Here is a 22,603-nt window from a genome sequence, read left to right as displayed (position 1 = left end):
CTAAGCCCGTGTGCCACAACTATTGAGCCTGCGCTCTAGAGCCCATGAGCCACAGCTACTGAGCCCATGTGCGACAACTACTGAAGCCCATGCACCCTAGAGCCTGGGCTCCAGAACAAAGAGAAGCCACCGCGATGAGAAGCCTGCACACCGCAATGAAGAGTAGCCCTCGCTTGCCGCAACCAGAGAGAAAGCCCGCACGCAGAAACGAAGACCCAGTGCAACTAAAAATAAATAAATAAATAAATTTATATAAATAAATAAATAAATAAATAAATAAATAAATAAATAAATATATATATATATATATATATATATATATATATATATAATGTCCTTAGGACTATTTTTTTTTAACCACAGATAGTATTAGGAACTCTGAACATTTATCTGTTTAGCTAGACTTTAGTTTGAAGATCACCAGTGTACAAAAGATATAAGTTGTGTTTATCTACAATCATTGTAAGTTAATGGAACTTTTCTTCCAATAACATAGTTGTAGAAGCAGTATCTATTTTCTCAAGGATATAACTAAGATTTTCTATTTCAGATCTTATCAAATCATCTTCATCAAGGCAAAGAATAAGATGACAATTTGTACACCTACTGATTTAATATTACTAGAAATCTTGGACAATGTTATAAGAGAAAAAAGCATAAAAAATATAAGGATTAAGTATAAAAAATAAAAGTGTTGTTGCAAGAAGGGGGACCTCTTCCAGGGCCCGAGAGTGGGCTCTTGTCTAACACTTGGAAATGAATTGTCCGAGGTGACACCCGTGCTGACAAAGCAAAAGACTTTATTGGAAAGGGGCACTGAGGCTAAGATCAGCAGGGTAAGGGAACCCAGGAGAATGCCTCTGCCATGCGGCTCAGAGTCTCAGGTTTTATGATAATAGGGTTAGCCTTCTGGGTTGTCTCTGGCCAGTCATCTTGCTTGTGCCCATATTTGATCAGGCTTGGGCCCTTCGTGATGCATGTGTGCATCTCTCAGCCAAGATGGATTCCAGCGCAAGGGTTTCTGGGAGGTTGGAAGGACATATTATGGGCTGGCGTCTCCTCCCTCCTTTTGGCCCCTCCCGAATTCTCCTGGTTTTTGGCGGCAGCACCATGTTCCTTATTGGGACCTCCTGTTGTGAGATGACTCATGTAAGCGGTTATTATCATGCCTGGCCAAGGCAGATGGTTTTAGTCAATGGCTCCCTAGAGCCTAACTGACCTGAGGGAAGGGAAATACCAATTCTAGCCCATTCTAACCATCCTCTTCCCCCTAAGGTTCAGAAAGGTCCACTGATAGGCAATCTACAATCATCTTTGCAAGAGAAACAACTATCACAAGGACAGAGTCTAGATTTCAGTGAGATGAATTGGAGTGGTGGAAGATGGGGCAACGACAGTAGCAAAGTTTAGACCATAGGCACGATGTTTAAAGAGAGAAGGTAAGAGAGAGAGTAGTAATAGGAAAGTATGAGATCAAGAAAGTAATTTTCTTCCTTCCTCTTCATCACTTTCCCCCTCTTACCCCAAATTTGGTATAACCTTGAGTTCTGTAAAATTGAACTCCAGCCAACATTTCCATCTTTATGTAAGGAAACTTTAAAAAACAATTTTGTTTAGATGAGGAAGATGAGTACTCTATTAATAGGTTTTTTTTTTTGTCTTTTTGTTTGTTTGCGGTACGCGGGCCTATCACTGTGTGGCCTCTCCCATTGCAGAGCACGGGCTCCGGACGCGCAGGCTCAGCGGCCATGGCTCACGGGCCCAGCCGCTCCACGGCATGTGCGATCTTCCCGGACCGGGGCACGAACCCGTGTCCCCTGCATTGGCAGGCGGACTCTCAACCACTGTGCCACCAGGGGAGCCCTATTAATAGGTTTTGAGAAGAAATCATGCAGAAAAGGAGAGGCTGAAGATGAGAGAAACAGAAAAAACTGGTTTAGTGAGGCTCTCATCTAAGACTGAGGGGATGGGAGGAGAATTAAGATCAAGGATTAGACCTGACCAAGAGTCAGGATTATCTTCAACTTCAAGTGTAATAAAAAGGATAAGTTGGGGGAAGGAGGGGAGTAAACATTTGTATGCAGCAGGGAGAGAAGTTGAGGGAATTCATATGGTGGAATTGCCTTTATTTCTCTGTGGATTAGGAGGCAAAATCATCTGCTGAAGGTAAGGTGTCAGGTTATGAGCTTGAGAACAGAAATAAAAGTCTGAAATTGAAAAAATGGCCTTCTCCTCTTTATTGGAATGGGCCCAGTTCAGGATGCTCAGTAAATAGCCATGTCTCAACCACCTGAACTGCCTTCCCTGCTGTAAATCTTTCCTCACAAGTAGAAAGCCATGGCAAGCAACCTGTCACAGAATTCCAACTGAGTGCTAAATGCATGTTTTTCTTTAAAACCTCCTCAACGATCACTAAACAGATGGCCTTCCACAGTTAACTTCACCAGAACATCTTGTCAGGCCAAGCCTGTTTAGCTTTGAAGATGGTATAAGTCATAGCAGTTTTCACTGGCCTGACTGTATTTCACTGTAGGGCTGTTCACCTACTCATTATTTACACAAGCTTTTTATAAAAGCTAAGTTTAGGAAAAGAAAAATGTGATGTCTAATTCATCCTCTTGCTTAAAATGTGTCATAGAGTCCATATTCTAATTGGGATCAGGCCATTATTTTTTTATCGTGGTACTCAAGGGGACTGCATGACCTGGACCCCTCAACATTATCGCTTGTCCATTCCACAGTCCCGTCCTTTTGGTGGATAATCCTATTCTCCAAATCATCATACCCAGTTTTTTCTCTGAGCCTTCACACAGGCTATTTTTCTCTTTACTTACATCATTCACCTCCTTGTACTTCCATCATATTGATTTATACTCATGCGTCATGTCTCAGCTGAGATATCACTCCTGAGAATCATCCTTAACCTTCCAGGGGTTAAATCCTCTGCCATAAGCTCCCACAACACCCTCTGTTTCTGCTTTACAATTGCCTCTTTTTCTGTCCATCTCCCTCTGTATTTGTAGCCTCATAAGGTCAGAGACCATATCTGAAAAGTCACGGTTCTCTCTGTAGTACCTTGAACATGGTTCCTGACACAGAGTAGGAACTCAGAAAATATTCGTTGAATTAAGTCATGGTTCTACTATTTTCTGATTTGAGAAGAGAGTGTATAAAAACAACAAGACTGGAGTTTGGAGAGTTGATCCAGTCCTGGTGCCACCTTTTTCTCTCTGTATGACCTTCTAAAGTTATTTAAATCTCATTGATTCTTATTTTTCTTACTTATAAAATAGAGTTAAGCCTACCTACCTCCCTCATTGTTGTAAGAAGTAATAAAACAATGTATATGTGTCTAGCACAGATGGCACAAAAATAGGGTAATATAAATGATAGAGTCTATCTCATGTTATTTTTCCACTTAAAACACCAATACCAATATTTTCCAATTGTTTTCCTCCTTTTTTTCTCCTTCTGTTCATTCTATCAAGATGGCAGCATAGAGTAAATTTGAAAAGAGCTGTTGATACAATTGGTTAAAATATCAATAGTAACTAAAAATAGCTAACATTTATTAAGCAATTACTCTGTGTCTGGCAAGGTACTAAGTAGTTTATATGTTCTATATTCCTAGCACTTATTTTTATCATTTTATTCATGATATTCAGTGTAACAGAGGATGAAGTCACTTGCTTTTCTTGCAGTCAGTGGTGGCAGTGGAAGACAACACAGTGTATGCCTGCTATTTCCTTTGTATTCCCTCACCTTTTCATGCTGCTTGTGCACAGTAGGTAGAGAGGAGATACATGAGGAGAAGTTGACTCTGCGCCTCTCCTCTCCCACAGTTTTTACTCCCAAAATATGAGTAAACGGTCACCAATTTCTGGCCTGTTCTCTTCTTAGAACTCCTATAAACATCCTGGACATTTTCATGTCACTAAGACATCACATTGTTGTGTGTGTGTGTTTTTTAAAAATACATATATAATTGTTTGCTTATCTCTATATTGTTCTGTTTCCCCAGTAGGTTTTTCGCTTCTTAAAGGCAGGAACTGTGTCTTATTTGCCTCAGTACCTCAGAATCTCATATCGTCCCAGTCACATGGTGGCTTCCTAAAACTATAGTTGAGTGAATACATTTTGAATAACTCACCCCTCCTCTTACACACACACACCTACACATATGCACACACACAAATACCTTCTAGGTAATATGGCTCTCACAGGTTTGTGCATCTTTCAGAGATTTATTTGGATTAGGTAAAAGACACTGACCAGTGCTAGCTCCTGTGGAAAGTTTAGGCTCTGAGAAGAACATCTGGGGGGAAAGGGGTTCACACAATGAATAGATTCTGCTTCTCCATTGAAGATTGGAGAAATGAGAAAGAAATGTGGAACTAAGTGTGCTAACGTGACCTTGGACATTATTCTGGGCGCTGAGCTAACCTTATTCTGCCACCTCAGTCAAAATAATTTTCTCAATTGAAGGCTGTGTTCTCATCTGTCAAGTAAGCGTGCTAAAAATGACCTTCACAGCATTGTCCTCAGGAAAAGCTAGTAAATGACTGTAAGAATCTGAGAGAAGGAAAAGCGCTGGATAAACCTTGAGTAATAAATCAGGACCTTTCTGTACTAAGTCGAACTGAGAGGCATTTAATTTGGAATCTCCCAGTGTCTGGCTATCTGCTGAAGGAAAAAGGATCACAATAAATGTATATATAGAAGAAAAGCTGACAGTTGAAAAATGAAAAGCAATGACATAAACAATGTTAGGAGATGCCTTCAAGGAGACGAGTCTTCAGAAAGTTGAGATCTCAATTTAGAACGTTTCTTTCTCTCTAATTGTTGTTCTGCGTGCTGCTGCAATATGATGAAATGGCCATAAACTTAGTGTGATAGGCTTGCAGAATAATTTAATTATAATTTAACATTCACTTTTATGTTATGCAATTACTTACATTGCTTTATGCTGAAGACAATACATTTAATTGGCTACGGACAATGAAAAAATAGCTGACAGGGTCAATTCTAAAGTTATACTAAGGTTTAGTTACATTCCTTTTTCACCCAGTGGACTTAACAAATTAGGCAGAAAGAGACTGGTTAAAAGAAAATTAGACAAGTAATCAGGTACCCTTGATTCTCCTCTAAATCTTTTAACAATCTAGCTCTCTGAATTTTGTAGATTCCTTAATCTTTAGTGGGTCGGTCACTATTTTCTTATGTGTAAACATTGTCACTGGATGGTCAATTCTTTTTTTATTCGTTAACATTCTGCGATAATGATACTACTGATGCTTATAGAATCAAAGCCTCTTGTTTATGAGATTAAATTCATCCCCAAAGCCAGTCATTGACATATATTGGGTGTCTACTCTCCAGTATTGTGCAAGACTGGTTCATGATGTTAGGCTTTTATTCTGTTCTCTAGAATCCTTTATATTTTTCCTCTTCCTGAAAGATAATTTGCACATGAGTAGTTTAACTGTAAAATATTTGTCGCTCGGTTACAATAGAGAAATGACTATATGAAAACATCACTTGAAATATTTTTGATTAAATATCATTTCTATGTTCTCTCTTTGTGACTTGAGTATTAAACAGTCTCTATTAATTTTAAAATTAACAGAGATACATTTTATTACCAAAATATAAAATTTGATTCGTATAAGTTAGAATTTCAGGTGATTCTGACAGTAAACAGGCTCTGTTAGAATTAGAGGTTCCAAGTAAATGGCCTTACTTAGAAGCCTATACTTTTAAAACTTAAGGAGACACAGAAATTATTTCATCTATTTATTATATATATTTTATAGTAGAATAAAAAACATGTTTTTAAAATAACAGACATTGAGATATAATTAACATAAAAATTCACCTATTTAAAATGTACAATTCAATGTTTTAAAATATATTTACTTGACTGTGCAACCATCAGCACAATTTAATTGTCACCCCTCCTAAAAGAAATCCAATAACATCAGCCCTAAGCAGTCAATCCCCATCTCCCCTGTCCCCTCCTTCCTCTACTCCTAAGCAACCATCAGTTTACTTTTTGTCTCTATGGATTTGCTTATTCTGGATATTTCAAAGAAATTGAATCATATGTGCCTTTTGTGATTTGGTTCTTTCACTTAGCAAAATGCTTTTAAGGGTCAGCAATGCAGTAGCATGTGTCAGTACTTCATCTTATTTCTAAATGGTATACATTATGTGGATATGCCACATTTTACTTGTTATATATTCATCAGTTGAATAACCTTTGAGTTGTTATCAATTTTTGACTCTTAGGAAATGCTGCTATGAACACTGGTGTATACCTTTTTATATGGATATATGTTTTCATTTCTTTTTTAAGTATTTTTTTTTAATTTTTTGCCTTATAACAAATTTAATCAGTTATACATATACATATGTTTCCATATCCCCTTGTTTTCATTTCTATTGGGTATATACCTGGGAGTAAAATCATTGAATCAAATGGTAACTCTATGTTTAACATTTTGAGGAACAGTCACTGCTTCTCAAAAATGCTACACAATTGTACATTCCCACTAACAATGCATGAGGGTTCCATTTTCTGCATACCCTCGCCAACACTTGTTATATTTTTTTATTGTAGATATCCAATGGGTATGAAGAGATATCTCTTTGTGGCTTTAGTTTGCATTCCCTAATGACGAATGATTGTTGAGCATCTTATCATACACTTGTTGGCCATTTGTATATCTTCTTTGGAGAAATGTCTGTTCAGGTGCTTTGCTCATTTTTGGATTGGGTTGTTTGGTTTTTTTTGTTGTTGTTGAGTTTTAGAAGTTCTTTATATATCCCAGATATTAAACCATTATCAGATATATGATTTTCAAAAAACTTTCATTTTGTAGGTATCTTTCACTTACATAATAATGCACTTTGATGAACAAAAGTTTTTAGTGTTAATAAAGTCGAACTTATCTATTTTTTCTTTTGTTGCTTGTGCTTTTAGTGTCATATCTAAGAATCCTTTGTCAAATCCAAGTTTATGAAGATTTACTCCTAGGTTTTCTTCTAAAAGTTTTATGGTTTTAGTATTTTTATTTAGGTAATTGATCCATTTTGAGATAATTTTTGTATATGGTTTGAGGTAGGGGTCCAACTTCATTCTTTTGCATGTAGAAATCCAGTTGTTTTAGTACCACCTGTTGAAGAGATACTTCTTTCCCTAGTGAACAGAATTGATACCCTTGTCAAAAATTAATTAGCCATACTTTTTTTAGACTCTTTTCCCATATAGGCCATTACAGACTATATGCATAACTGATTCACTTTTCTGTACACCTGAAACTAACACAACATTGTAAATCAACTATATACTCCAATAAAATTTTTTAAAAAATCAATTATCCATAGTATGGGATTATTTCTGCACACTTGATTCTATTCCATTGGTCTATATGTCTATCTGTATGCCAGTGCCACACTCTTTTGATTACTGTATCTTCGTAGTATGGACCACTAGCATCCCATATGAATTTTAGGATCAATTTTCCTATTTCTGGAGAAAAGACTATTGGAATTTTGATAGGGATTGCATTGAATCTGTAGATTGCTGGCTAATTTTGGATTGCACCCTGGACATTTGGTATATTGTATTATGAGATTCTGAGTCATTTAGTTACTGTGAAGATTGTTGAGTGTGTGTGTGTGTGTGTGTGTTTTATCACTTAATAGATCTGGACAGATTTAGGCTGAAAGTTCCCAACTACCTTCTGTGAGCTATGGTTCTGAGTTGCTTCATTTTTTCAAAGAGTTTGCAGTGTTAATTAGCTCTGTCATATGTGTATGCCACAGAGTCTGAGACCTTCAGGGTGGTCTACCAAGAGTTCAGTTCTCAGAGCCTTTGGTATGTTGTTTAGGGTCTCATTCATGTATATGTAGCTGAGGTTACACAATTTTGTAGGATCACTTTCTTGAATTCTCTCCTCATTGAGTCTCCCTGACATTTTCTGGCTCTCAGAGGCTCCCACCCTTCTCTTCTGTCCAGAAAGCTAGGGCTTTAGTTTTCCCACTGGGCTGTGTTCTTCCCACAACTGTTCACCTCTGAGTTCAAGCAGTAGGACTATAGAGAGAGAGAAAAAGAATTGGGGTATCCCCCCCCATTCTCAGGGTTACAGTTTCTCTTGTTAGGAGGAATGGTTCCTTTCTGTCAGAGATCTGGTTGCCTGCCCAGCTGTCGCTGCCCAGCCCTGCCACCACTGCCATGGGGTTGCCTGGGACTAGAGTGGAAAAAAAAAAAACAGTGAACTTTCCCACTCTCTCTGACCCTGGGGGCTACTTCCCCTGATGTGCAGACCAGAAATAAAGGTCTTCTTTGTAAGCATTTTCTGCTTACACCCAGATTGCAATTCTGGCTTTTGTTGCTTTTCAGTCCAGGCTGGGAGATATTAGAGGGAAAAATACAAGAAACTCACACTTATATTGGTCTTACTTTGAGTTCTGGTTTCCTTTCTTATTCTATCTGCTACCATTTAACTTTTCAGAGTCTTCAGATAGCTGCTGAATGCAACTGTCTAGATATTTATTTGTATTCAGTAGGAGAGAGGATGAAGTACATTTACTTTTATCTGAACTGGCACCAGAACCTTAAATGCAAATTGAAAAGATTATTTTAAAATAGATTATTTAAGTCTATTTAATTTACTTGTTTTCCCTTCATATATTCTTAGGTTTCTATTTTCTAAACCATTCTAGACAAATGGCACAAATTCTTTTTGAAAAAAAATCCCTTATAGAACAACATTCCTGACCCTGTGTTAGTATTTAGCCTCATGCTTTCTTTATCTTATCACCAAGAATTACTTCTTTATCTTATTCCACCAAATGTTAAGTTTATTTTCTGTAGTTCTACTGTGGCATATCGTATCATTTTCTACATAAGAAGTTGTTGGATCAATATTTAGAGGAATTTGGAATTTTAATTGAATGTATCTATTTAAATAAAAATTCTTGTAGGTATATACACACATTTAAGAACAATGACACACCGGTTTGCAAGGCAGAAATAGAGACACAGATGTAGACAACAAACGTATGGACACCCAGGGGGGAAAGCTGGGGGGGGGGATGAATTGGGAGATTGGGATTGACATATATACACTAATATGTATAAAATAGGTAACTAATAAGAAGCTGCTGTATAAAAAATAAAATTAAATTAAATTAAAAAAAGAACAATGACACAATGAAAGGAAAAATGTTTTAATGTCTCCCTCCCATGATAGAAGTCTAAATCTCCACCTGTTGTATATGTGTATACAATCCATAGAGTATGCTGAATATATGCTTCAAAATAACATACATATGCAGAGTTCTGATTTTTAGTAAACTCCTATTTTTCATTGACTTGATACAGATCCTAGATTTTTTTCTCTCTAATCTTATGGTCATCATAACTCATTGTATATGTTTTCACTGAATAATTACAGGTATACCAAATATTTTGAGGTGTTTAATAATAAGAAGTCTCTAGACAAGTTCAGGTTTAACCTGTTGAGTGAGTCTAAGAACGCTGGAGTGAGAGTAGAAGCATAGGATATAACCTCAGCATTGAAAAGAATTATAGATGCCTGACCTTGTGTGAATTTGAGAAACCAAACATTTATAAATAAGCTAGTAAGGGTAGAGGTAAATATTTTTCAGAATCTAAAATTAAAAAAGAACAAAAAAGGGGCTATGTTCCCCTAAGGTGAATCTTTTCATGGTAGACTATAACAAAGCAATAAAGGAATCCACAATATTTGCATACCCAGTGGACTATTTAAATATTACTGTGACTGAGAACAAAAGACTTCAAAATTTCCCTAGCTCTCTTGTTTAAATCTATATGGGAATACAGATTTAGAGCTAAATGAAGCACAATCACACAGGGAGCCTCTGGAGGCTACAAGGGCTATGAATATTGATGGGAATTCACTTCTATGTTGTGCTCTGAACAAATGACAACAGAGTAGTAAACAACTGTTTCCTTGGAAATGCAAATAGATTCCATAGGCTGTGAACTGAGACTCTTTCCCACTCAGATCTTATTCAAAGCAAACAGTGTATTTAGAAGGGTACACATACCCTAACAATTAGACTGGGTATGGCAAACCAGAAACAAAGAAACAGAATTAGTTCCAACTCATTATAACTATAAACAAGACTTTCTTTCCCCCCTCTCTCACCAAGTAGCCTAGAGATGGCATTATTTTTGTTTCACACTTTTAGAAATAAATGAATTAATTCTAGGAAAGTTGTTATTGAGTATTTAGTGAGATTTTGCTGGATCTAAACTCTACCAATGCTACCATTCAGAGACATATAGTATTTTCTGGAAGATTTTTGCTAATGTTATTTTTACTCATGTTGAAAAGCTCTATTTTCCAAATAGGAAAATTTCTCTCTGGAGTCTGCAAAGGTTCATAAGTGATCATCCATATGACAAAATGCCATGAGGAGAGAAGGGGAAAGTAAAAAATTAGAATAGTTGATCATAACTCTAAAATATAACTGAATATAAAACTCTGAAAATTATATTCTGAAAAGGAAAATAGAATCCTTTCTTTTGGAGGAGAAAAGCAGCAAAGGCTGTTGGATGGAAATTTGGAGAAAGAAAAATATACTCAACCTGAAGGAAAAATATACTCAATCTGAACAAACCGTCAGAAATAATGGGGTTGAATAGCAAAATTGTCCTCATAGAATTTAGCATGATGTCTATAAATAATTACTTTAAAGCATTAGCTTAAAGAACAATAATTTTTGAAAAGCAGGTTAATTTAGATTATTTACAAAACAGACAAAAGAACTCAAAGTGTATTTTGGGAAAGCTGTAGATTTTCTGAGAATGGGCCACATATTATTCTTTGTGATTACAGGGGTCGAGTTGAGCTGTAAATACAGACGAACCAAGAGTCTGTCTACATAGCAAGTGCTAAGGTACTGGTCTGTATGGGTGCTCAGATATTACTGAGAATGCAGTGGGATGGGAAAAGGAATGTATTTTACTGACTTCCTCTTAGGAAGACCATTGCATTCTATTAGAATGGATTCTTTGATATGTCCTCGGGCTGGGCAGCTAGATCTCAATGAATATGCTCAAGCATTAATAGAAGACTAGCACATTGCCTTTAGCAATTTTCTAAATTGTAGGGCTCTAGTGTTCCCCAGTGGAAGGTACAAATTTGCCAAAGAGCAGAGTGACAGGAGAACAAGAGCGAGATGAAGAGGAGTTTGAGCTCACATAGAATGCTCTTTGTTTCCCTTCTTGTTAGAGCATATTTCTACTCACAGGAAGTAAGAAAACGCAATCTTTTCTTTACCCGTACATCTGAGAATTAGGAACTAGATTTTGCAGATTCTGTTGGAGACTATCAATTTTTTCAACTTTTCTTGAAACATTTCTCTATACCTCTGTGCCAGAAACTGGGTTGTCTCAGCTGCCCCAACTTTCCTCATTCCTGTGCTTCTAGTACATCTGTCGTGCAGAGCTGCTCTCAAATATGCATGAACTCTCATATCTCACATTCTCAGTGCCCTTCCAAGATGCAGCTGAGTCCTGATGAGCTGAGGGTATCAGTCGGTTCTTTTTATCTTGACACACTTGCAGCAAGCTGACCCAATTATGGCCCTATTTTCTCCGACCATCATTAAAGATGTAAGTCCCTTAGATTATCCATTTTCTCTTTAGTTTTCTCAACCCACTATGGCTCTCCCTGGTCAACTCCCAAAATTTCAAATGTACTCTCTGAGAAACTTCTGTTCTTTGATTATTAGACTCCCATTCATCCTCAATCACCTCACTGATCCTTCCCGACAATGCCTCTTAAGTGAGCACTGGCTCTTCCTTGACAGAATCATCTTCCTCACAGCTTTTACCTGCAGAAGGAAGCTTGTCATTCTCCCAAGCCCTACTTATATTCTGGTCTGTGTTTTGGGTCCATGGCCAGAGGCTGCTAGTTGTCTCTTGTTATTTATTCTCCTTTCTTCTGCAGTAATAGAATGCCCCATTTTTAGCTGAGTCATAGTCATCTTGAGTAAGGGTATTTCCCCAAATCCTTTACAATTGGTGGGCATGGGGCTAAGTTCTGATGAATGAGATATCAGCTGAAATAGCATGTGTAACTTCCTCAAATACCTTTCAAGGGAGAGGACACGCCCTTCTCCTCCTTCCTCCTCCCTATAAGATGGATTGTGGAGCTGGAACAGCTGTGATTTGAGGGATGGAGGTCACAACTTAGTATATCACACTAATAGCTATTGCCATGCACAGAGCATAAACAATAAATATTTATAGATTGACCAATTGGAATATAAATTTTTATATTAAAATAATTTTTATTTTGAAGAAAAAGTTCATCTATTCATTTTTTTATCCAATTCTGAAATAATTTCTGTAGCATCCTGACAAGTGTTTGCTAACCTTTCTTTAAAAACTGCTTAGCAAGGAGATCACTACCTCATAACATAATTCAGTAATATTTATTTTTACATTGATATGGTTATTTCAGTGGCACTTTGGAAGGATAGAGGTAAACACGTAGACTCAAAGCCCATCTTGAGCCTGGAAGTCCTATAAATTTTGAATCTCTCTTAATGTTAAGACCTCTTTGGAACAAACTGTGATTTGTCTCCTCGTTAAGTTCCGTCTTTTGGTTCTTATCTGAGTTTGGAGAAGACCAGGCTAGTAAAGAGAGCTCATTTGACAAATTGAAGAACACATACCCTCTTTAAAGTAGGTGATTTTTATCAGGTCCAGCCAACTGTATAACCAGGAAATTGCTCTTTTATCCTGCCCATAGGTTAATTTATCCTCAGTTTTAGAAAAGGGTTTCAATAAAAAACAAAACAAATTAGCACTGAGGCCAACCACAAGACATCTTCATACTCTATGTGACCTAAGAGTCCCCAGACTGTGACCACTATGTTAGACTGACATGGTTTAAGAATATTCCCTCTCGGGGCTTCCCTGGTGGCACAGTGGTTGAGAGTCCGCCTGCCGATGCAGGGGACACGGGTTCGTGCCCTGGTCCGGGAGGATCCCACATGTCGCGGGGCAGCTGGGCCCGTGAGCCATGGCCGCTGAGCCTGTGCATCCGGAGCCTGTGCTCCGCAATGGGAGAGGCCACAGCAGTGAGAGGCCCGTGTACAGCAAAAAAAAAAAAAAAAAAAAAAAAAAGAATATTCCCTCCCTTCTGGACCCTTTCTTTATCCATAGCTTAGTTATGCCTTCTAGTTGAAAAAAATGATAAAAAACAAAAGTTTTGCAAACAGGAAAGCCAGGAACTGGGGAGACTCAATGTCTCTTATGTGCCTCTTGGCCAGAGACAGTGATATTGTGTGTTTGACATGGAAAATTCCATCACAAGAGGGCTGGGCCTGATAGGAAACGTGATGGATGTCTTTCATGTATGTACATGGTTTCTATCTTTGTATGGCTTTGATTATCAATAAAGCATTTATAAAGACAGAGCATCAGTAGTGTGCTAGTATGTGAGAGCTCTTTCCTGGTAAGAACAATAATGAACCCTGTCTGTTTACTGTTATTCGAGCACCCATGGATCCTTATTACTTTTATTGTCCTGCCTAGGTTTTTCTTGTATTTATGAAGATATCATGAGACATTATCACTTTTTTTTTTTACTAAAATTCAATTATATTATATTTCTTTTGGTTGCCTCCAGTGTTTAGCTTTCTTTAGAGAATACAGTTTCCTGAAGTGCTCACAGCCTCATATTCAACGTTTCACTCTGTGAGTCAACCTCTAAATTGCTATTCCGTAGTTTCTAGAATCTTTTTTCTCATGTTAAAAAATTGGAATATTTCTTTATTCTATATTTCTGGAATTTTCCTATTTGCCCTAGTATTCAATAATTACTAACAGGTGGTTCCATGATCCTATCTATAGATTTTGTTTCCTAGAGTATAACTAATTAGAACCCAGGATCTTGAAGTCATTTTAAACAGCTCATGTTCTTGTAAGATTTTGATTTTTTGTTTGCTTGTTTGTTCACCAAATATTTATGTAAGCCTGAAGTGTCTGGGTTCAGAGTTGGGAGCTATAATAACTAGATATGGACTTTGCTAAGACTTTGTCTCATAATAATAATAATAGTTAAAGGAATTGAGTGTTGCATGTGTACAAGGACTACATATCAGATGTTTGCCTCTTAAATGCTCATTTTTTTCCTCATAGTGTCATGGGGTTGATGCCATTGATTTTACACAAGAGTGCTGAACAGAGAGCTACAAGGAGTATTGAAGACTTCACAATTCATATGTAGAACTATCAGTATTTAAACCTAAAGTTTGTATTTACATCAGGTTACAACTCTGGCTCATTCGTCTTACTTAGTTTGAAATTCTGTCTCTTATTAATCCAGTTAACTGTGCCAGTTTTGGCTTTAAGGTCATTTTTCTTAATAGAAGAGCCAGAGACAAAATAGTGTTCAGAAGTAATGCTTATTTTCTATCACACACAGATGTATCCTAATTTCATTAGTGGACATATATGACTGTGCTATACTAATAGAAATATGATATTACATTGCCTTCTTCCAATCCTAGGGAATGTTCCTTTTCTCCTTTCTCTCCTTTTTCTAGTGTTAAGCATACTTGTAAATAACCTTTGTGTTGGTTTTTTGTCCTAAGACTCTTTACAGTGATCCTTTCTTTATATTTCAACATCTTTATGATGAATTTATGGGCTTCCCCCCTTTTTTTATGCGACCCTTCTTCCACTTATCCAAATGTCCTTTACCTGAAATTCTCAAAGACATCTCTGGGTAGCTGTATTTTAAATGACATTATGCTAAGTGAAATAAGGCAAGCACAGAAAGGAAAAAACTGCATGATCTCACTAATATATGGAATCTAAAAAGTCAAATACATTGAGACAGAAATTAGAATGATGGTTATCAGGGGTGGGGAGGTGGGGAAATGGAGAGATGTTGATCAAAGCGTACAAAGATGCAATTACGTAGGATGAATAAGTCTAAAGATCTAATGTATAGCATGATGACTATAGTTAATACTACCACACTGAATACTGGAAATTTGCTAAGAGAGTAGATTTCAGGTACTCTACTCACACACACAGAAAAAGGTAATTATGTGAGGAGATCATATGTTAATTAGCTAAACTATAGTGATCATTTCACTCTGTATATGTATATCAAATCATTTACACACCTTAAATATATATAATTTTTATTTAAAAATTAATTTAAAATAATGCCTTCTTCTCTTATGGTTTATCCTTATTAGGATCATACACAGGCATACCTTTTCTGTTTAACTGAAATGTCTTGTCTCTGAGTATATTTGATAATACCAATAATCCTTCTCATCCCCTACACTTCTGGAAATCAGTTTTTCTTAAGTTTAAGATGCATGTGAGACCAGGCCTAGGGTTCTCTTCCTTGGCTAAAGTGACAAGGTATTTTTCTTCTAAGCTTCTTGCCACTTTAAATCATCAATAAATTATTTTTGATAATAATTAAGTCTACAGCAGCCATAACTTTTGTTACTTCCACTACCTCATTGGACTTGAAAAGTCAGCAAGATAACTTCACAGTATTTGCTTTGCTTTGATCAATATAAGATTTCCAGCCAAATCTAAAGAGATGAAATTACCTCACTCTTGATAGGCATCTTTGCTAATAAAAAACAATCTGTATTGCATATGCAATCTGCATATTTCATTTGTTCAGTTGGCTCTATGGTCAGTAGCAGCCAAAAATATTCTTGATGAATTAGACATTGTTCTTCATTTAGAGTCAGAGATCAGTGTTCAAGTCTTGTTATCAGTTTCCTCTTCGTAGCACTATCACCTTTTAAAAGTAACTGGTCTTCTCTGCATCTTGCTACCTTCTATAAAATGGGATCAAATAGAATAATGTGAAAGAGCTATTTTAAAAATATTATAGACATTGGTATAATAAAAATAATAACAGAATCTTTTGTGTTTTTCACCACTTTTGTTATCCTCACCTAAATGAATATCTACCAAGGTAAAATCAGATGGACTTTTAGGTGGTCATTTGTTTTGCTTCCTTTGACTTCATATTAAAAGCTAACTTTAATGAATATTCCAAAACTGTAATTTTTTACCAAAACTCATAGTCAAGGTAGGTTGGTGTGCACTTTTATTTCTTATAATTTTGTATGACTCAGTATTTTACTAACTGAAAGATTACTTAAATGCCATACTGGTATTATTAGAGTAATTGTCATGACATGTCTGTTCTCTTAGGACTTAGCCATATGTGGAATCTGTTGTTCTATAAAATTCTTTCAGATATTTATATAAAGAGGATAATTTAAAATCTCATATACCTTGGCATCACACTAACCTGTGTTTGAATTTCAGCTCTGAAAAATACTAGTGTGATCTTAGGCAAGAAGTAATTTTAATTCTCGAAGGCTCAGTTAATTCACCTAAAAAATAGTGATAAAAATCTTTACTTGCTAACTGTGAAGTATAAATGAGATATTGTAAGATAGTGTGCATGAAAATTGCATTATCTGCTGTTAATTACTATACTTATTCTTAAAAAACATGCCACCATACATCGTTATAAAACTAGGAGTCCCTCTAAAGTTATACAACCATGCACAGCTCCAGGGAGTGTCATTTCCATAGCCGTCCATGTAAGTGGCATGCCCTGTAGTTAGTTGTTCAAAGACTTGGCTTTGAACTCAAGTCCATTACTTCATGGTCTCCAGATTCCACTAATAACAAACAAAGAAACTGATACTATGCTAAATGATAGGAAAACAAAAACAAATAGGACACTATCCCTTTTCTAATATAACATATAATTTAATAAACATTTTAGATAGAGAATTATGCTAGAGAAAAACAGAAGCAAGGCCCTTTGCTTTCACAGACAGCTCCTTAGTGCACATTAGAAGAAGACTCCTCTGGGTAGAGAAATTGGAAAAAGCTGTTCCTTGTAGGGTGGAATGCTGGGCAGTGCAAGCTTCATGCCACATCCCGTGACTTGGAGAGCTAAACTCAGGCTGAAATCACGTTTCCTTAGCAACGTACCTTTGTGTACAGCACAACCTGCACCACTGTCCTTAAAGACCCTGAATTAAAGGTTATAATGTTACTTTTGGATCAGCTATCACAGAAGATTCAGTGCTCCTGTGAAACCTGAAAATTTTGCATTATTTGTATAAAGCCAAGTGACCATATCTTGGTGATTGTTGCATTCAGTGAAATATGAATCTAGCATTTACAATAGTTGAACAGCAATTTAAACTTTTACTGTACTCTTTACAGAAAGTGCCATAAGGGATTTCATTCATGCAACAGAAAGCATGCGACAGAACTTCTTAATTGTGTGTGTGTGTGTGTGTGTGTCTTTCTCATTCAATATCTCATACCCATGGGTGGGTGGGTAGAGGTAGAGGAAATGTTTCTTCCCGTCCCAGTGATTTGAGTCATCAGATTTTTATAGGAATTGACTTTATTTACATGTAAAATGAAGATGAGGAATGTTCTAACAGTGTGATTCTTAAGAAAAGAAATTCTCATTTGCAGACATCATTGAAGTCTATAGAGTTGGTGAGTTAAGCTGGCATATTTCTTTTTTATCCAATACTAGCTAAAGTTAGTAGTGTTCTGTTACAATTTACTTGTCCCCTCAAAGTCTTGTAAAATATACCACAGACTAAAGTTTAAATAAAACAAACTGCTGTACTTCCTTTTGACTCCTAACCCTAAAAGCTTATGAAAAATATATCCACTTTGGGATAGGGAACAGATAATTAACGGTTGCCTATAATTCTGAAGCTGAGCATTTCCGTCTGGGTAATTACACCAAATCAGGCAGAAACACTCGTATCAGCTGTTAAATGCTATTGTACTGCTAGGCTTTTTACCTTTGTTTTTCCACTTGAGATGAGACATGACACCTTAATTGAATGTATCCTCAAGTTGATGACAAATTTTAAAATATAAAAAAGTACTTTCCCCCTACTGAGTACTCAAGAACAGTTCTAAAAGTAGCTGAGGCCAATCTCAAAGTCTATAGATAATGATGTAGTTTACCTGATCTTTCTAAAGTCTCTTCTGGAGGGGCACTAAATACCTTCTCTTTATAATCCACGTTTTAAGCTTTTAAAATGTTCTTTCCAAGTCAATTTTTTACTTCTTTTATGTGTATTCATTCACTGCTCAGTTTGAGTGAGACCAGTCTGAAAACCAGATTGAGAAGCACATCATCCTAGATTCATAAATTCATGAGGAGTTGTTCTGCCCGACACACCAGTTTGCAGATGAGGACAATGAAACTCATAGAATTTAGTACTCTTTGGAAAAAAAGCCATCAAACTCATTTTGGCCTATCAAGAACTAATACCTAATTCCCAGTGTGTATTTGTTGTTTCATTCATAGATTTTTATTCTAAAAAACAAAACAAAAGAACTAAGGGATTAGGTTGTGGAAGAAGAGGAAGAAGTTAAAGATGAGTTGCAGAACCGTATAGGGTATTCCAGATACAACACTGGTTTGGGAAAATTTTATTGTTTCAGAGTTTATACCTATTTAACTTGAGTGATGTTGGGACATGCAGTTGAAATGGATAAATAAGCAGGAAGAGATCTGGCTCATAATCTCATAAATTCTAGTTAGTCATTCAGATTGTACAAGTTTCCCAAGGGACAGTTAAGCAAAAGAAGGACAAAGGGTCAAGAACTAGACCTTAGAGGATTCTCCTCTTTAAAAATGAGATTAAAAAACTGAGAAGTCAGAAAAGAGAAATCAAAACAAGAAGCAGAGGAGTGGAATGGGAAGGTGGAAATCAAGGTAATTCAGTGCTTCAAAAGCTAGTGCAGAAAAGCAGTCTCGGAGAGACTACCCTTAAATGAGCTTGAAATACTGACAGTGGGGTGGGTTGCCATGGAGCCAGTTCACCCAGGGCATCTGAGAGTCACTTGGACTCCATAACGTCTCTCTTCTGCCTCTTTGTGACCCTTGATAATTGTGACGTGCTCTCTGGTCTGAGCCCCATCCTCAAATTTCTGGATTCATTCAGGGTTGAAATAAAAGAACCCAAATATGTTCTTTTTTAAAAATTTATTTATTTTATTTATTTTTATTTTTGGCTGCGTTGGGTCTTCGTTGCTGTGCGCAGGCTCTATCTAGTTGCGGCGAACAGGGGCTATTTTTGGTTGCGGTGTGCGGGTTTCTCATTGTGTTGGCTTCTCCTGTTGTGGAGCACGGGCTCCAGGCGCGTGGGCTTCAGAATTTGTGGCATGCGGGCTCCAGAGCGCAGGCCCAGCAGCACACAGCCTTAGTTGCTCCGCAGCATGTGGGATCTTCCCAGACCAGGGTTTGAACCTGTGTCCTCTGCATTGGCAGGCGGATTCTTAACCACTGCGCCACCAAGGAAGCCCCGACATATGTTCTTAAAAGTGGTTTACCCTAGATGTCTGTAGATAGTTATTCCAGGATAAATATTGAACTTTAATTGTAGAATACATAGATATTTTATTTTTGATACTTAATTCTCCTCTTGACTCATCATTTTCTTCACTGATATGCTGACTTGCCAGGTGGATTTCTTCTTTTATGGTCTACTACTGAAGTGCTATGAAGATTGTGTGCAGATTTTCCTCCTAGATTTTCAGAACTCAGGGATAGCTTGGGCATCATTCTATTTAGCTTCATTTTACGGGAAAGAAGGAGGTACAAAACAGGCTTAGTGTTTTGCCAAGAAACACAGCTAACTGGCTTCAGGTACTGGTGTAAAGTTTCCAGGTTGGATTATGAGTTAACTGTGATTTCTCTTATTTTAAGTTCATGTTTAGACTATATCAAGGACAGAGACATATAAAGTAGTATTGATAATAGCTAGATCTCAGCTTTACTGTTACTATTTTACCTTAGATAAGTCACTGCACCTTGCAGCACCTCATTTTTCTCATATATAACATAAGCATAATGGTACCTTTTTCATAGAGTCATTGTCAAGATTAAACAGGCAAATACACATAAACTCATAGGGCAGTGTCTCTAAGAAGCAAGCAGTCAATATATGTTAGCTATATTGTTGTTCTTCTTATTACTATTATTATTCCTTTGTATGTACAAGGCAAACTTTAGGTGTCTTCTCAAGGAATTCATACTATTGTGTACAGTTAAGTTAATAAAATTAATCTTAAACTATGTTCCTGAGAAGTTGATGGACTTAGAAGATTTTTTACTTTCATTCTAACTCTGCTGTTTATTATCTGGGTACACTTGGGGAAGTCATTTAAACTCTCTGAGCTTCAGCTTCTTCTTTTGTAAAAGAGGGCAGGAAATGATTTTTGTGTCATGGAGTTACTGTGAAGATCAAATAACTAAGGCATATGAAAGAACTGTCTAAATTATGAAGTGCTGTATACATGCAAGACACTATTTTTGTGTTTGTTTGACCCCTCAGGGGACACTAAATCCAATGGAACCCTGTCCCACAAAATTATTGCTTAAATAGAATATGGAAGCAGGTTGTATAATGTCATATATTCACATATATCTTACTTTCCTCTTTTTTCTTCCTCCTTCCCTTCCCTTCCCTCCTCCCCTCCCTCCTTCCTTCTTTCTTTTCTTCACCAATTATTTTTGAATGCTATTGTGTGCCAGGCCCTGTACTATATATTGTATAATAATAAAACCAACTTTTCCCTTAAGCGATCTCATTGGCTATTGTAGGAAACAAACACACAAAAAAGTAATAAATTATATGGCATGATAAGTACAACAATAAATATATGAACTAGATAGGGAGATTTAGCTATGCATTTATTGTACTGGGTCTTTGGGAATGTGTCTTCATCTATTTGTATTTTCTTTGTATTACAAAATTTTCAAACAAAAGCTGAATCTTAAATATGGAGTCATAAGTACGTTGGCAGAGCATTTATCATATATGCAGAGGGTTTAAGAATTATATGTCACCTAGGTAATTTGCAAATATATACATTTTTAAATATTTAGGTGAGAGATACTTGATTAGGAGTCTAATAATAATTTTATAAAATGACTGAAATTTTAACACCAAATTGGTATTCTATATATAATACTAATCATTAGTATTATTGTTATTAAAATATGACTATCCATTATGAGCAATGAAAGGCAGTCTCTAAAATATGCAGATACTTTTATTAGCATCTGAATTTCAAATAATTTCTCCTTATCTTTGAATCCAACTTAAATAACCCACCATGATGAAAAAATTCTGATCAATATTTGAAGTATTCTCTCTTACTGACAAGTAACAGCATTTTAAAACTCATGTCAGTGTGGAGAAATACTGAAGTAGAAGATACAGTTTTAGCCCTTTATAAACTTGTAATCCAATGAAAAAGAAACAAAAACCATATTCCTATTTAGCTTTATTTATCTGTACTGAGATACACGAACACAAGTGAAGAATTGTCAGATCAGTTGAGATAATTATAGTTGGGTGACTTAGTCTGAGGAGGGCTGCAAAAGGAATTCCAGAAAACATCCCAATGAGCCTCTCATCTTTCCTTTTGCATTCTATTCTCACAAGTTATTATTTCTTTGGTTATTTGTGGTAATTGGGTCATATCGTAACCTTTCCCCCCTTCTTATCTGCATCATCATTGAACATCTTTCTCTGTGCCCTGGTCTTTTCATCCACCCATCTGTCTAACTGCTCCATTCGCCTCCTGCCGTGTCTCATTCCAGAAGGCTCCTAGCTCAGCTTTGCTGCCACCCACCTCTTCCTTTTATGCTCCAATGCACAATGAGCTCAAAATGGCATCACACTGATCTCCCTTTACTTGAAGGCTCACAACACCATCGCTGCAAAATACAGGAAGTTTCGAAGTTGACTCAGCTTCCTTATCTTTCTGTCTGCTAGTTAAATGCCATTTTACAAAGAATTCAAATTGCTTAATTCAGATTGTATCAAATGGAGTGATTCTTCCTTTGTGGAACTTGAAGATTTATTTCCAGTTCTTGTCAGACTGAAATATTATATTATATTATATATTATATTATATTATATTCACACAAACATTAATGATGTTTATTGAAAGCTTATTTTCATATATAATCCCATGACAAATTTGAAAAATAAATATTACCATAAACAGTGAAAACATTTGCAGCAAAGAGGTAGTCAGAATTACATCTAAAAGTTTTAAAGATACATCTTTCTCCATTAAAGTCCTTAACCCAACAGGATAGTTATTAATTAATTGGTTATTATGTCTAACCATATTGACTAAATTCTAGGGAGAGTGAGGAAAACAATAACAAAGAATTCGATATCAGAAGGTTACTATGGCCATGGAATATGTTGTATGTAATAATAGTTAACAGAATGGAACCCTATCTGGCATACACTATTTTAAGCGCTTTACATGTGCCTATACTCTGGGCATGTACCATCATTATCCACATCTCACAAGTGAGAAAACTGAGGCTATAGATTATAAGGAGCATGTCCAAAATGACCCAGTCAGTATGAGGCCGACCCAGGGTTTGAGCTCAGACACCCAAGTTTCCAAAGACCACTCACTTAACCTACCATCTACTCAGTAACATTATTAAGCCTTCCA

Source organism: Mesoplodon mirus (genome assembly GCF_964341445.2).
Source record: "Mesoplodon mirus genome assembly, chromosome: 6".
Taxonomy (NCBI): Eukaryota; Metazoa; Chordata; class Mammalia; order Artiodactyla; family Ziphiidae; genus Mesoplodon; species Mesoplodon mirus.
Note: the sequence above shows the minus strand (reverse complement) of the source record.